The 15,949-nt window shown below is 51.0% G+C and overlaps 1 long non-coding RNA gene across 2 annotated transcripts; it reads left to right on the forward strand.

The window, feature by feature from the left end:
* Window positions 1-6,709: 6,709 nt before the first annotated feature.
* On the forward strand, window positions 6,710-15,706 carry LOC132655270 (uncharacterized). Of its 2 annotated transcripts, none has more exons than XR_009593022.1 (3): window positions 6,710-7,012; window positions 7,259-7,600; window positions 8,066-15,706. It is a non-coding gene; the product is annotated as an uncharacterized LOC132655270 (long non-coding RNA). The 2 variants fall into 2 exon arrangements; XR_009593023.1 differs by having other exon boundaries at window positions 6,710-6,884.
* Window positions 15,707-15,949: the final 243 nt, after the last annotated feature.

The following is a 15,949-nucleotide window of genomic DNA, read 5'->3' on the forward strand; positions in this document are numbered from 1 at the left end:
TATTAGCCGAAGAACTCCCCCATCTTGGGTACTCTAAGTTATGGGTGCTCCCCCTCTTTTCTCTTTCTTCCCTCTCGGTTTTTGTTCTCTGTGTATTTGCTGCCAAAGCAAGCACTTGCTTTTATTTTTCAGGCAGTGCCTGTCCCTCATTTTGTAGCTCAAAGTGGCCGCAGACTCATGGCTACCCTCCTGCCTCGGTGCCGGGATCATAGGTGTGAGCCATGATGCCTGGCTATCGAAGATTTTTCGTAAACATCAAAAATAAATAGAAAGGCACACTGCTCTGAGTATCTTTCATCTTACCAGGCATTGGAGAAGCCATGGCTACTATCCTTCCCAGAGGTCTAGGACATGTCACAATGGAGGATGAGAGCTGCAAGTTGTTGAATACAGCACTGCCTGCTCTAAGCGGTGGCATTGAATCACATAAACACACAACACATGCACACACAGATATGCATGCATGCACAAAGAAAGTAGAGCCAAAGCAGATTAACTCATTCCCAAAGACTGGATTGATTTGGGGGTGTACTGAAAGGCTATTATTGACCCTGGTTGGCAAGAAAGCCATGACGGCCTCCACACAGCAGGGGGCAGCACAGCGTGCCTTCAAGGACAGGAGGGACCACCCAAAGGACCTGGCCAGAGCTATGCTTCCATGGTCAGTAACCATGGCCTGCATAATGGCAGGAGGCCTTCACAGCCAGTTTAAAAGTTTTTGCCAGTTGCCTCAGGCCACACAGTGAGTGGCATCCTGTAAGGCCAGCTTTAGCCTGTGACCTCAGGTGAGGTCCCTGCTAGTGACAAGGTGAGGGGACAAGAGCAAAGGTACAACAGATGTGGCAACCACATCTGCGTCCCTACTGGAATGCCTGATGCCAGTCAAATGAAGGGATGAAGGACAAGACACTTGCTGTCTATCCCATCCTGCCCTTAAAACCACTGTCCACAAGACCTAGCGAAGGCAGGGTAGAAGGGCTACGGCAGTTCCACCTGCTGTCTCTTCCCCTAGGCGGGCAGAAAGCGGGGAGAGCGCACAACAAATCTAGAAAGGGCTTTGAGACCTATACAAAGCGCTATCAAGATTATCCTAAACCTTCTAAACTGGCTCCAGGGAAGACAGCAATCTCTGAGAGACCTTGAGAGCAAGGGCTGAGGCTCCAGGTTTGGGAACAAGAAAGCTTGACTTCGAATCTCATCTCTACTATCGAATCTCATCTCTACTAGCTTTGTAACGCTGGTCAAGGCGCTTAACGCTGCTTTTTCTGATTTTACAGGCTCATTTTAGAGCCTAACCTTTGCTCTGTAGGTAAAGCTGTTTGTTGGAATGACAGGAAGTCCTCACTAGGCTTAGTAAGGACCCTCGACCTACTACTGACTACATAGACTTCTGGAAGAAATAGACATACCGAAGACCTTTGACGGACGTAGAGACACATGCACAGAATACTGCTTCCCCATCAGGCCCAGAACCCACCAAAGACTTGTGCCTACATCCCTCAGAATGCAGCCCTCAGAGGCCACCAGGCCACAAAGGCTGCAGGAATCTGCAATGACAGTGGACTTACCTGCTCCCCCCATGGAGGGGTAAAAAGTGGAAGGGGACACTGTGGGTTTTCTAGGGGACAATCTAACGTAGGCTAACTAATCACATGGCCAGAAGCTGAAAGGCAGGTGCGACGGGGGACACTCCCACATGGACAGGCGTAGGGACAGCCGCCCCTTACTGAGGCCATGTCAACCGCAGAGGTTGTGAGGCTGCAGTCAGAGCAGCCTGTGGGCTTGCCCGAGGCAGGGAGGAAAGAGTTAAACCTGCTCTAGGCTGCGAAGGACGGGCTCAGCAGCTATAAACAGTGAGCCCTGGGAGGGAGGCAGCTGACACAGGATGTGGCCAGGGCTTGAGCTGTCTGATCATTAACTTCACTTTTATTTGGAGGGGGGATTCATTCTCTGTTTTACTTCCCATCAAGGAAGTGAAAGCCCAGGTCTCAGAGGGGCCTGGTTTCAAATTGTTTTGTCACAGCTCATTTATTTTTCCCCTTAAATAAATAAACAAAACCACCTCTTTGTTTTCCCCTTAATGAGCATTCAGCAAATCATCTGTGGCTGGAGCATGAAAGAGTTTTCAGGAGTCCTTCACGGGAGAACTCTGGGCTTCTTGGGCTTCATCTTTTTAAAGGAGAAAGAAAGGATCACTCCATCGGCATCTACCTTCTCCAAGCTGCTATGGTCACATCTCTCCCGCCTCTGCCTGTGACCTCAGCCCCAAGTCCTACCAAGCTCTCAGGCCGGTGGTTCTCAACCTTCCTAATGTACCCTTTAATACAGTCCTTCATGGTGTGCTGACCCCCTCAACCATAAAACTGTTTTTGTTGCTACTTCATAACTGTAGGCTTGCTACTATCTGTGTTTTCCAGTGGTCTCAGGTGACCCCTTTGATAGGGTCGTTTGACCCCAAAGGGGTTACAAAGCCACAGGTTGAGAACTGCCGTCTTAGTCTTCAGCTGGTCCTGGTTTTGACAGGCTGATTGTCGTGCCACTGCTCACAGCCTGAGGCACAGAGGAACACAGAGGGGCTCCGAAACCTACCTCATCTACTCAGTCTCTTTCACACCTAGGGTTTCGGTTCCTACAGCGCCTGGACATTTCTACTCAGAACGTCTTTCAATAGTTAAGCACACAAAAGGATTCCATTGCAGGGCTTAAGAATAACACCATTACATATTCCCTTGCTCAAGGTTCAAAACAATCTGTGAACCTTGCCCAAACCCAGATTAAAACGCATTCAGTCGCTTGATAATTCTCTTGCAAGGATCCTTTCCCCCATACCTAGTAAGGAAGACCAATTTCACATGGACCTGACAGTCATGAGTCCTCCGGATTCAGATGGGGAGGGTGCAGCCACCAAGACTGAGGAGGGTAGTGGAGGCCCATGGATGATGGTATGAAGGTGAGCCACCCAGGAAGAGACAACAAAATTCACTGGAAACAAGGTGGTGGTGGTGGTGGGGAGTGGAAGGCTTCCTGGTGGGACTGATCTCATATAGACCTTGAAGAACTGACAGAAAAACACAATATGCTAGAACCTTACAACTACAAATAATAGAACGACCCCGATGTGTAAACTAGGCGGACAGGATGGGTGGTGGGGTCTTCGGCTCTTCAGATGACATCAGAACGATTGAGAAACTGGAAATGAGCTGGCCACAGACAGCACTGGAGCAGCCAGCCAGTCCTTGACCCTGGGTTGGTATGCCCTGAGGTCATACCACCTCGCTCAGACCCTGACACTGGGCTACCAGACGACAGCCTGATGATCGCTCTGACCTATTTCAACCACCCATGACTTTAAGGCTCTTTGAATATAGGGCAAAATGAACGAGGAGGCAAATCCAATCATTGACTGAAGCCGGGGTCCTGCCTGCTAAGGGCTAACTGACAGCATTTCCAAACACGCCGGGGAACGTGCCAGGACCTCGGCCGTTCTTAGAAATTCCTCCCCGCGTCCTTGGCATTTCGATTTCCAAATCCCAGCCTGCCGCAGAGCTCAGTGGCCGGACCCCTAGCCAGGCCCGGGGCGGCCAGGAGCGGGTTAAGGGCGCCAAGATGGCCGGCTTGTTTTGCTCGCGCAGTCATCACGCGGAGGCTGCCCTTTGCCTCCGGGGCCGCGGTCAAGGTTCCGCCGCCCTCTCTGGCACCCCGCCCCGGCCGGCCCGACGGAGCCTCCTCCCCTGCGCCCCGGAGCCTCGCGAACCTTCCAGACCCGGGCGCGGCGGAGCGGCAGCGCGGCCCGCCCGGAGCTCCGGGACCTCTGCGGGCCCCTGGGCTGCTCCGAGCCTCCGCCTCCCACGGCCCCCCGCTGGGGACCAGGCCGCGGCCGCTCCGCCGCTCTCCCCGCGACAGCCGCCCACCTCCCGGGGTCTTTCCCGCCACCCGAGGCTGGGCGATGGACGTGGCAACACTGCCCTCCAGCGGTCGGTGTGCAGAACAGCGCACGCGGAGCCATCAAAGCATCAAAACAGCTCATTCATTTACCCCAGGCCCAGATTCTGTCATACACAACCAGTACACAATATGCCCCGTGGACATAATTTATCCCAGAGGATAAACTGTGAGCCTGACAAAGTTCCACCCACATGGCTCTTAGCAGAATAGGCTCATAAACCTAAGACTGCATGCGAAAACGTTTTAAATTGTGTGTGTATGAGCGTGTTTGCCTGCTGCATTTCTGTGTGCCCTGTGCGTGCAGTGCACTCTGAGGCCACCAGGGGACCTTTCAGATCCCCTGGAACCGGAGTTAAAGATGGTTGTAAGCTATCGTGTGGGTGCTGGGAATTGAACCTGAGTCCTCTGGAAGAGTAGCCAATGTCCTTAACTGCTAAGCCATCTCTCCAGCCCCTTGAAAATGTTTTAATATACTTATGAAAATATATTTAAATAGTATATGTGTGTGCGAAAGAGACTATAATACACACACACATTCGTGCTTGCATTAAGTCGGGGCAGTTTTCAAGACTGGGTTCCTTCCTTCCAACACGTGGATTCTGGGGACCAAACTCAGGTCATCAAGACTTGCAAACCACCTCTACCAGCTGAGCCAGCTCAGCAGCCTCAATTGGAAAAAGTTTCTAAATTCTTAGGAAGGGAAATATTACAGAAGCCATTTATAAATAGGGAACCACAAATAGTCCCCAACCTACGATGCTTTCACCTCTAAAGGTGGTGCAAGAGTGATGTTCATTCAGTAGAACCCAGGGTTGAATTTTATTTCTGGGTCCCCTCCCCCCCACTAGCAATAAACACAATACTTTTTTTTTTTTTTTTTTTTTTCAGGAAGTTCCTATAATCACAAGTGGAAAACAGCCTGTGGTCTGTCGTGTGCTGTGCTGCTAAGTGGTGGCGTTCAGTCGGTTAAAGAAGCAAGCACAACTCTTCACCCTGCCTGGCATTTTCAGTTGATGGTGGGCCCACTGGCTTCGTTGCAAATCCAGAAGCATCTGGGAGTTAAACTGGGGTTGGGGAAGCTGGGGAAATCCTAAAGGGAAGACTAGAAGGAAGGAGTAGGAGGGTCCTGGAGAGAACCCAGGAAAGTACTGGGTATGGCAAGCAGAGCAATGAGAGAGGACCAGAGCACTGCCACCCATGCAGAGGCTGAAGGCCAAAGCTGTGGGAACAGGAAGAGAAGCCAAACGGGCAAGGCCCAGACATCTGGTACTCAGGGACCTTTCCCTTAAGAAGGGTCCCTGGATCCTGAGATCTTTGCCACACCCAAGGGGACCCGCTATCTTTAGGAACCCCGGCCAAAAGCTCATGGACCATGAACTTCTCACCGACTGCGTCCGGTTTGTTTAAGCCCTCCCTCGAAGTCTAAAGGAGGATCACATTCGACAGAACCAGATGTGCTGCGCAGCGGTAAGAAAACAAAGTGTCGGGGGCTGGAGAGATGGCTCAGTGGTTAAGAGTATTGTCTGCTGTTCTGGAGGACCGGGAATCAATTCCCAGCACCTCCATGGCAGCTCTCAACTGTCCATAGCGCCTGTTCCAGGGGATCTGACACCATTACTCAGATATACATGCAGCCAAAACACCAGTGTACAGAAAATAAGGATAAATTATTTTTTAAAAAGAAGAAGTCATAAGGTCATCTTCCCATCCATGCATTCCATGATTTGTCTGGTATCCATTTCTCCAGGGAACACCGTTACGCACCTGTCCTGTGCTTGGTACTGGTGTCACAGTTACAACATGCGAGGAGGGCCACAAAGGATGGCCACCTTGCCTTTGCCCTGCTCCAAGCACTTTGGAGGGCAGAGAGGGGACACACTGTCCCTTCCTTGGGCTCACCTCCCACCCCTCCTGTTCATTTATCTCCCTAACGATCCCAGGGTTGGCCAGGTTGGCCCATGGCACCCACAAATGCTGTTGTAAGGACGCTTGATACAGGCCACCCATGCCAAGTTGGAGAGGAGGATAGGGTAAGCACCAGCCATTGCCTCTTTGTTGTTCAGACTTCAACGCAGAGCATTTCCCATCGGTCCTGTCGCCTTGCACAGTCCCTTTCTTCATCAGAAGAATGGGGGGTTAGGATGAATGTATTAGATGATGAAGCCCACCAGCACACCATCAGGGAGAGAGAAGAGAGGGCAGTTCCTGGCCAGGGCCCCCACCACTCCAGTGTTATGCAAAGTAAGCCCTTTGGTCAATGGACTCCAGGCCTGTTGAACTGGGAGAACACACTTTAAAAAATAAAAATAAAAATCACTTCCCAATTCAAACCTTTGCAACTCAGCTCCCGGTTCTGTGTTATTTCCAGCAAGTCACTTAATCTCTCCGAGCCTCAGCTGCCTCATCTAGAAAATGGGAAGAGCATAGCATTCTGCCTCGTTGCATGATCCTGAAGATTGACAGTAACAGCTATCAGTTCCCAGGTGCTGACTCCATGACCGGCATGAAGGGCTTCTCATGAGGTCATGTGTTGGAAGCACTGGCCTCTGGCCAGCCGGGAGTCAAGCTCCGCCATGGGAGCCACGAGTGCAATTTCACAATAGCGCTGCTGCTCGGCCCAAATGGTTAACTTTTAATAGATGGAAGGAGTTTAGCAAGCCCTAGGCACATAGTAAGCGCTCAATAAATGGCCTTCATTATAAGCCAGAGAATGGGGATCTGTGTGCGGAAGTCCCATGACAAAGAATGTGGAGAGGTAGGCGGCCCAAGATGACAGTTCACCCCATTTCTTTCTCCCCGGGAGGGCTGGCCCTGTGTATGTCAGGCAGCTCCCCAGGCTGGGACCGTCAGCTCTTACTCACTCTTCCCGAGGAGAAGCTTAATTAGCCTCCCAGCAGCCAGGATCACCCCAGATGAAAGGTGCTGAATGCGAGTATAAGGTGTGACCCCCCATATTTATAACCGAGGCTCCCTTAGGTGAGAAAGGCCGGGGGCGGAGAGGCAGACCAGATCAGGGCCTTGCCTTGTTTATGACAGAGGTTCTCAGGAAAAGGAGCTGGCTGTGGATGTAAGTCTGAGAAAAGCTTCGGGGGCGGGGGGTGCAGAGGGCCTGAGCCTGGAAGGAGTTGGGGACCCTGGAAGGGCTGGGAGGCTGGGAGCAGAGCCCTGAACAGCAATGGGGGGTGTTGCTGTTCCTCCAGCACTGCGAGCTACAAGGCCAGGACACAGGTTTGGGTGAGGTGGGCCAGAGTGGGTAGAGTAGGTAGTGGGAAGTCTGGATTTAGACTTCAGGTATGACATTCTGTATCTGTAGCCTGGACTCCCTCGACAATCGGCAGCGCTTGGTGGGCAGCTGCGGGCACCCAGTCTTCTCCACACAGCACCCAGGACAGAGAGAGATCAGCCGCTGAGGCAGGTAACGCTGATGCAGTCAGAGATGGGGACAAAGGGCAGGTCTGCGGCACAGGACTCTTGATCCACGTCTGGCAAAGCAGATGCCGCAAGAACTGTCCTTGTCCCCTTGGATCCTGCTGGGACTCCTGAAGTTGGGTCCAGTGAGGCCAAGAAGTGCGGAGCCACCAGGCTCAGGACAGTTGCCGAGGCTGCTCTCTGAGCTCAGCTGGCATTTCCTGGAGCCCTTCCAAGTGCCCGATGAGTAAGTAGCTGCCTGACTTGACAGTGAGCAACCCGGTGGCACGCCATACGTTAGTGACGTTGCGTGACTTCCTATCTGTAGCTAGTTCCACTTTTCTTTCTTTTCCTTTTTTTGAGGCAGGATCTCACTCTGTAGCCCTGGCAGGCCTAGAACTCATTATGTAGACCAGGCTGGATCTACAGGCCCCTGCCTCTTGGATGCTGGCATGAAAGGCATGCATCTCCATGCCTTGCAAGCCTTGCATTTTCATCAGCCCTCAAGGAAACTCATGCCCATTGAGCAGCTATTTTCTGTTCTCTGCTCCCACAGCCTCCAGCAACCACTAATTTACTTCCTGACCGTGGATCCCTCATCTATCCGAGGCTTTCTTTCACTTAGCCACACTGTCAGTGTTTGTCCACAGGGTGACATGTGTCCATATTAACTTCTCTTTATGGTTAAATCCTGTTCCATGGTTCTGTGTAGGTGAGCGTTTTACAGCCGAGGTGACTTGGGACAAACAAGCAACACCAAAGAGGTCACAGCGAGTTCATAGCAGGAAAGAGATGTGGACGATGTGAATCTGTTCCCCAGATGGCCTCACCTGGCACCATGGCGAGGAAGAAGGGAGAGACGTCGGCTCCCTCACCTCTGATGTCACTTCTCCAGCACATGTTCCCAAGTAGGGGTGAGGTAGTCTAGTCACCGTGTGGCTTCGGAGATGACATTCTCGGGAATTCTAGCCCCTGCCAACCGTGGGCATTGACACTCCTGGAGCAGGCCAGGGAAGGAGTGCGGTTTCCAGCCAACAGCCCTGCGCAGCACACTGGGACCCACCAGTGGAAGGGCCGCTCGGTCATCAGGCAATCATGAAGACCTTCTTTATGCCCAGAGCCCTGTAGTCCCTAATTGAGGGACCTCCATTCCCGGGACAGAAGCGGGTGCTGAGCCAGGGAGCAGGGCAGTGGGAGTTCCCAAGAGCCAACGACAACAAACCCGTGCTCACAAAGGCAGTGGTGGGCACCACCTCACACAGGGTGCCCCTCACCTCAGAGGAAAGGATCTGTAGCCTCAAGGATGCTAAGATGTGAGTGGCCCTGCCAACGCTCAGCTTCAGTGCCGCACAACCTGTTACACCTGCCTAGGATGTCCACTTGGCGATGCCCAGACAAGATGGTGTGCGCTGTCAGTGTACCCTGTTCAGGCCACGTCTCTGCCTGGGGCTGGAAATTCATTTCATTCATTCATTCAATGCCAGTCGCTCTACCAGGCAACGAGGATAAAAAGACCGCATATAATAACAAGTGCTTAGTCGCTGTGCTCTAGAGAACTTAAAACAGAGCAAGGTTAGGGGTGTCATTCTGGTAGAACGCTTGCATGGTGTGTGAGAGCCCTGGGTTTGACCCTCAGCGCTGAAAAAAAAAAAAAAGAAAGAAAGAAATAGCTAAGTATTAAGGTGGCATGAGGGCCGGACCAGCAACGGCCACATGGCATCAGCAGGGCAGTACCCAACCTGGGGGCAGCTGTAGCTGGTAGCTGCAGCTTGCCTCCCACAAGCCCCCACCACCTATCTCAGGCCTTCTCCTCCAAAGCAGGCGCCCCTGTCTGCACCACTACCTATACCAGTACCTGGAAGGCAGGCGGCATTGCCCAGCCAACGAATCAGAGAGGGGGAGAAGGTGTGCCACCACAACTCACCAGGGCCCCCTGTCGTCACTCCAGGAGACAGTGCGGGCCGCTGGGCTGAGCTGAATGGCCAGGGGCTCTCTCAGGATGGACCGCTGTCACCATTCCCTCACAATAGAGCTCTAGCCGGGTTCTAAGCATGTATGTCTTAAACTACGAAGATTTTACTCATGACTTTCCCAAGGCCACGGGGCTAGCGTGCGGAGGATTTGCACTGCGGTCTGGCTCACCCCAGAGTTTCACACACACAGTTCAACACATCCCCCAAGCAAGCCAGCATCTGTTTTCCTAAAGGAGCCCACAATGGTCCCCTGTGTGCTGCGCAGGCTCCGAGCCAGGCTGCCTACCAAGGAGTAAAGGACGCAATCATCCGACACAGACTCCCTACCCCAGCCATGCTCCTGCCTCTCCCCGTCTCCTGCCTGGTCCTCACCAGTCTGTGCACCGACAGGAAGGCCTTCCTGCCTCCAGGAAACTCACAGAGGGTCTGGAGGGAGCTGTCCCCACTGGGTCCAAGTGGGTAGACTGGGCCTGGAGAAGGAAGGGAAATGGATGGGGGGCTCTAGGTTCTGGTGGTCAGTGCGCCTCAGCTAGGGATGAAATGAACCCTTCAAGCCCGCTCACACCTCCAGCAGCTGGCCTGGGGAACTGCCATGACAGAGGGCTGAGGGAGCAAGCCAGGTCTTGCTCCAGGTACCTTGACTGACCTGAGGAAACCCCGGGTGCTCCTCAGGGAATCAGGCAGAGGGATTGGGGTGCGTGGGAAGGTGGCTGATTACCATCTTCCATTTCAGGTCTGGGGTGGAGTCACCTGCCTGAGCAATATAAGCTTGTTGTTTAGCCTCGATGAGCCCCTGCCTGCCCTGGGCACACCAGGGGTCAGGCGGGGTAACAAGTGGGCCAAGCAAAGCCAGGACATGGTCTCTGAGAGGCCCACCAACCTCAGCTCCACTCTCTGGCTTCCAGCTGAAACACTTCACACGCATCGATCCTGAAGCCGCTCTTCAAATTCCCTCCAAGATGAGGAAACTGAGGCCCAGAGAGAGTGGAGAAATGTGCCCGTGGCCATGTGGGTCAGCGAGGATGTGCATTTGGTGCCTCTGACTCCAAAAGTTTTGTCTTTGACGCCCACGTAGAGCTTCTCTGGTCACAGTGCCCAACATCAGGATCAGCGATTGTGGGAGGGAGGAGGGACTTTCCCCTAGCACCCAAGTAGATGGATGAGTGAGTGGAGAGTGGCTCAGGGCATTAGTGAGTGGATGAGGGCACCGGTCCCTGGATGAGTATATCGGTGAGCAGGTGAAGTAGGTCAGTGAATAGAGCATATCAGGGAACGGGCAAATGAGTGATAGTCAAATGGCTAATGGTTCAGAGCAGAACAGAAGACAAGGGGCAGGAGGCTAAATGGCTCTTCTAGAGACAGAAAAAAAAAACAAAAAACAAAAAAAACCCGGCTCCTCTGTCAAATGGCCTTTTGGAGAGATGCAAGCAGGAACGTGCCTTCTGGGAAAGTGCGTGGCTCTTTGGTGTGCTGTCTCACTAGGGAGACTATCCCTACACTTCCCTCCCTTGAAATAAGCCTCCAGAAAACAGACGCTGGGGACCCAGGGGCCCTGTGCACTCCCATGGTCACTCGGCGATGGGCTGGGTCAGTCAATCATTGACAGGCCTTTGAGAGCTCCGTTGCTTAAGAGGACCCTGGAATTGACCCGCTCACCTCTGGCAGGGAGGGAAAGAGGAAGGAGAGATCCATTGCAACCATGTGGTGGCTCACAACCGTCTATATTGAGATCCAGCGCCCTCTTCTGGCATGCAGGTGTACATGCAGGCAGAATACTGTATACATAATAAATAAATGGAGCCCATGTACGAGGAACAAGGGGAGTGGAACTCAAGGTTGATTGTGGGAGCTAAAGGGCACACAGAGAAGCCCCTCTCTCCCCGGGGCCAGAACCAGACAACTCCGGGAGAAACCGAGAAAGCAAGGGGCAGCTACTGATTAGCCAGTGGATCCCTGAAGAACAAGTTCCAAATTCTGTTCCACTCCGAGACCAAGAACGACAAGAGAGTCCTGGAGAGGAGTGAAAATGCCTTCTGTCGACCACTATAGATTCTTTAGCTGGGTGGAAGACAGAGTAACAGGAGAGAAATCATATTTAATCTAACGTTTGCACATAGTCACACACAAACTGTGAGACTTGAACAAGAGTCCCATGACTTGAGTTTACATGGCAACCTGAGCCCCAGAAGGGAACCAGGATTCGGGGTGCCTGGGAGACAGCTGACACGCTACAAGAGCCAGAGGCGGAACTGCAGCTTGAGGAGCATTTGTCTTGTTAAAAAGAAAGTCGCTCTGCCCAAAAAGTCTGGAATAGCCCCTTCCGGGGTACCTGCCAATGTATTGCCAATGTATGGTCATCAATTTCTTTCAGGGCCACTCCTGCGCCTGTAGTCTCTCAGGATAAGTCACTCAAAATATGCCAGAGAAGTATATTCAGGGGTGGCATATTCGGGTCTCCTACCCTCAGGCTTTGAGCGAAGTCTCATGACCTTGGCCCAGATGTGGTCTGGCACAATCCTCCCAGTAGTGAGTTGTTGGGACATACCATATGATCCAGTGGGATTACAAAGGGTCCAGGGAGGCCACCAAAGGCAAATTCCCCGGGGATGAACTGAGCCAGAGCTTTTTTATACTTCTGTTCCCAAATGAAGACTTCGGGGCTAGCAGAGGTGACCCGCGCCCTCTAGTGGCCACTTTCCACACAGGCCGAACGGGGCTTCCCTACCCACAATCCCAGGGAACGGGGTGGATTGGAGGCTCTGCCTCTGTGTGCTGAGGTGAGTCCGGAAAACAAAGAACAGAGTCTACTCAGAGATACGAAGAGCAGAACATCAGCCATCACCGGCACGATAGGACAGCGAGAAGTGCAGAAGGCGTCTCTTAGCCATTCGGCTCCCCAGCAGTAGATGAAGAAGCCCTGGTGGGAAAGAGATTCTCAGCCCCGCCCACAGGACGAGGCCTCAGTGCTCAGCAGCCTCAAGCTGGTTGTGGGTTTTGGTGAGACCGTGGTTCCTCAGACAGCGGTCAGCAGCGATGGGTCAGCAGCGAAGAGGTCTGTTTTGTCCTTCCCCGGGTCTTGAAGGGCTGTTGAAAGGGGATCTATTATTTAAAACTGGACGCTGCAGGGCAGTGGTGGCAGGAGGAGGTAGGTGGATCTCTGTGAGTTCGAGGACCGCCTGATCTACATAGAGCAAGTTTCAAGACAGCCAAGCTACACAGAGACACCCTGTTTCGAAAAACCAAACCAACCAACCAAGCAAGCAAACAAACAAACAAAAAAACTGGGCTACACTAGGAGCTCAGAGCTGATCACATCACCTGGGAATAACTGTAGAGCCTGACAGGCCTGAGATCAGAGGACGGTCAACCGCTGCTGCCACGGTCACTGCCATGGCAACTGAGAACTCAAAGCCTCCGCAGCCCTGTCCCTCTCCTGGGTTGTTTATTACTCATCCGCTTTGAAGTTAAGTCCTGACCACGCTCAGCTCTTTGTCTGCCCCTCCTTTCCCAGTGCGCTCAGGAGAGAGCTTCTGACCAGAACAGCAGCCAGCACAGGACTCGCAGCCTTCACAGTCACAGACTGCAAGGCTGGGTGTGGCCGGCAAAGGGTCCCGGTTCACAAGGAAGGGGAAATGCCGGAGTGGCACAACTCTAGAGGACGCATCTGTCAGACGCCTGAACATCGGCATAAATCACAGGAAAGACAGGAGTCTTCAGGTACAACTGAACCCTTCCGGCGCCTTCACCTGGCAGATCCCAACTACAGAGCATCCAGAACAAAGCGGCTCCAGTACTTCATCTGTGTTGTTCCCCTCTGCTCCACGTCTCACCCTTTTTCTTTTTATTATACTGTCAGCAGTGTTTTGGCTTTTTTTTTTTTCCTTTTCTTTTACATTGTGTGTGTGAAAGACAGAGAGAGAGGAAGGGAGGGAGGAAGGAAGGAAGGGAGGGAGGGAGGGAGGGAGGAAGGAAGGAAGGAAGGAAGGAAGGAAGGAAGGAAGGAAGGAAGGAAGGGAGAGAGAGAGAGGGAGACAGATCCCTGGAACTGGAGTTATGGAGGGTTGTGAGCTACCTTGTGGGGGTCTGGGGATCAAACCTGGGTCCTCTGTGAGAGCAGCTGGTACTGTTGTCAACCACTAAGCCATCTCTCCAGCCCTCTTGGGAGGTGTCTTTTATTAAATCTCTTGCTTTCTCCTCTTTCTCTTCATACCATTCCTCTCTCCTATCCATCGCCCTTTCTCTTATTAAACCCTCTCCTTACGCTCCCCTCTCCTTACCCCTATACTTCAGGACATTCATTTGATGTTTATGTGTGTGTGTGTAACTTTTAGTTTCATAGTGCACTCTCCATTGTTTTCCGCAGTTCCTGTGGTCATTGGTGCTGTATTATTGGGCTTTAATGGTTTTTAAACGTGTTTATCTTTTTTGTTTTGGTGTCATTGTTGTTATAACAGTTTAACCATCTTCTCTCAGTGGTCCCGGGGACTGAGTCTTCATGGGGACATTTCTGAATAAAACTGAAAAAGATAACTAACCGACAGACGAACAAACGACAATACAGAGAGCCAGACAGTGGTCACACCTTTAGTCTCGATACTAATGAGTATATATATCATATATTACATAGTATGTACAGTTAGAGTATACAGCTTATAGTATATAGTGTGTGTTTAGTATAATATATGAGCAGCACAAATTGGACTTGGTGGGTTTATATTTTTTAAGTTGGAAGAGTATGGAGAGTGTGGTATGTGGATTTTGGAGAGTTAAGGGGAGGAATGGAGGGGGAATATTATCCAAAAGGTTGTAACTCCTCAATTACTGAACACAAAGACACTAAAATGGGTGCAATTCTTGGTGAAGAATTACAATACCTGTAAAATGATTAGTGACATCAAAGAGGACACAACCGAGCAGGTAAATGAAGAAAATCTATTGTATTGGTATGTACATGGGCTACATATACCATACATGCACACTCACAATGATAATTAATAATTAAAAATTAAAAATTAAAGCTATACAATAAAAACACCAACTCACTCACAAAAGCAAACCCATCAGAAAAACATCAGGAAGCAGGAGATGCTCATGAGCCCCCACCCCTGCCTGAGGAGTTATTGATAGTTGGTGGCTGTCTGGGGAGAGAGAGTCAGTTTTCCTAAGGGTGTCACCCTAGGTGGTCAGCCATGCTCTGTAACCAAATGAAAACGAAAGCACAGCCAGAACCTTTGAGCTATAGGAGATAGCTCTAAGAGGAAAGTTTTTAGTTAATGAGTGTTTGTATTAAAAACAAAACAAAAAGACAAAGCAGGGGCTGGAGAGACGGCTCAGCTTAAGGTTGTGTGCTTCCTGCTTTTCCAGAGAACCCAAGCTAAGTTCCAAGTACCCATATCAGGCGGCTTACATATCTGCCCATAACTCCAGACTGAGGTAATACGATGGCCTCTTCCGGCCTTTGTGGGCACCCACACACATGGCATACACTCACATAGATATAGTCACATACACATAAATAAAATAAATCATCTCACGTTGTTGTTGGTTATTCCTGAAGATGCCCACGCCTTGGTCAAAGGATATAGACAAACCAAGTTGGAACTGAGCTGGAAACTTCCTTTCTTCTGGCTAGCCGTCATCACAGTGCCAGAAGGTGTAAAAATAACTTCTATCCACCTGTTTCAATTGTTGCCTGAGAGACTTACTACCTTCTTCTAACTAGACCTAGTCCTAGAAGCTTCTATCCTCTGTACCAGCTAAGGTAGGCCTAAAATGTTTTCAGCCTCTGAGACTTACTGCTTAATAAGCTCACTCTTTCTAATTCCTTCCGAACTTGCTGGCTGGTTCAACTCAGCTGTTCTAGCTCAAACTCCTCTCCCAGCTGACTTACTCAATCTGGCTTTTCTCTAGGCCTCTGAATTGTTCTGCTCGGCCTTAAACTAACTCCAGCCATCTGTTCTAATCTCCTGTCTCCTTTTTATTTCTGTCCCAGTAAAACTCTTCCTCTCTCTAGCATTACCCCTTACGTAGCTTCCCCACTCTCTTCGCCTGTCAAAGTCTTTTTCTGGTTCGCCACTGTTTCTGCCACTCAATTGGAGAGCACTTTCATACACAGTGCTTCCTTCTGCAAACTACTTTGCCTTCGTTGCTTGAGATTAAAAACATGTGCCACCACACCTGGAGCTAAGCTTTTCTTTCCCTGAAACACTATAAAAAAACTCTATACCAGGCTGACTTCAAACTCAGATCTACTTGCCTCTGAATCCTGGATTAAAGATGTGTTTGTATTCCAGCTGGATCACACAGACCTAGGAGATCTTTGGGTGTGATCTCTTGCCAGAGCACCATGTTCTGAATTAAAATTCCTCTCTAAGAAAGTACTGTGACGTATGCTGACAGAATATTGCCATCAATAGTTGTACTTAGCTGTGGCCATCCGATGTGCAACCATATCCTCACCAGATAAGATGTCTGTAGGGCTCATTTTAAAAACTCTACTTTATTTGGGGTATTTAGGCCTCGACCTTCCTTCCAATCTCCCAACCCCACATAAGAGAGAAAAAGTTATCGGGTAGAGAGGGCCCCTTTACTTCTCCCAGCTGTTTAGGGCCAAAGGGCCTTTG

Source organism: Meriones unguiculatus, chromosome 7, assembly GCF_030254825.1.
Source record: "Meriones unguiculatus strain TT.TT164.6M chromosome 7, Bangor_MerUng_6.1, whole genome shotgun sequence".
Taxonomy (NCBI): Eukaryota; Metazoa; Chordata; class Mammalia; order Rodentia; family Muridae; genus Meriones; species Meriones unguiculatus.